We start from the raw sequence: 476 nt of genomic DNA, 5'->3' as shown, positions 1-476 counted from the left end.
CGGGCGCCCCGTGCGCGGCGGGTAGAGGGGAGAGAGAGGAGATTCGGGGGGATGCACCCGCACCCAGACCCTGCACCGAGACCCCGCACCCACAGCGAGATCTTGCACCCAGGAGACCCCGCACCCTCGCCCCTCCGAGCCCACTCCGAGCCTGTGCACCCCCGCTGGGGTCCCGTGGCCCTGTCCGGGTCCCGCGCCCACTCCAAGACCCCGCACTCGCTCCCACGCCCTGCGCCCACCCCAGGTGCTGCACCCACACCGGGGCTCAATAAAGCTGTTTCTCCTGCTTCCAGGCAGTTATTCCCTCGGGGAAGGGCCGTGGGGAGGCGGAGGGGGTGGCACCGCCTCTTCGGTGCCCTCGATCCCAGTTCGCACCAGTCCGCTCCAAGTTGGGCCCGTCCCGGTGGGAGCGCCCCGGGCGGGATTCGAACCCGGCACCCAAAGAGCTGCGAGGGGCGGAGCTCCATTCCTGACCA

The sequence above is a fragment of the Corvus brachyrhynchos genome, unplaced genomic scaffold (assembly GCF_000691975.1).
Source record: "Corvus brachyrhynchos isolate BGI_N302 unplaced genomic scaffold, ASM69197v1 scaffold18, whole genome shotgun sequence".
NCBI lineage: Eukaryota > Metazoa > Chordata > Aves > Passeriformes > Corvidae > Corvus > Corvus brachyrhynchos.
This window is presented reverse-complemented; position numbering follows the sequence as displayed.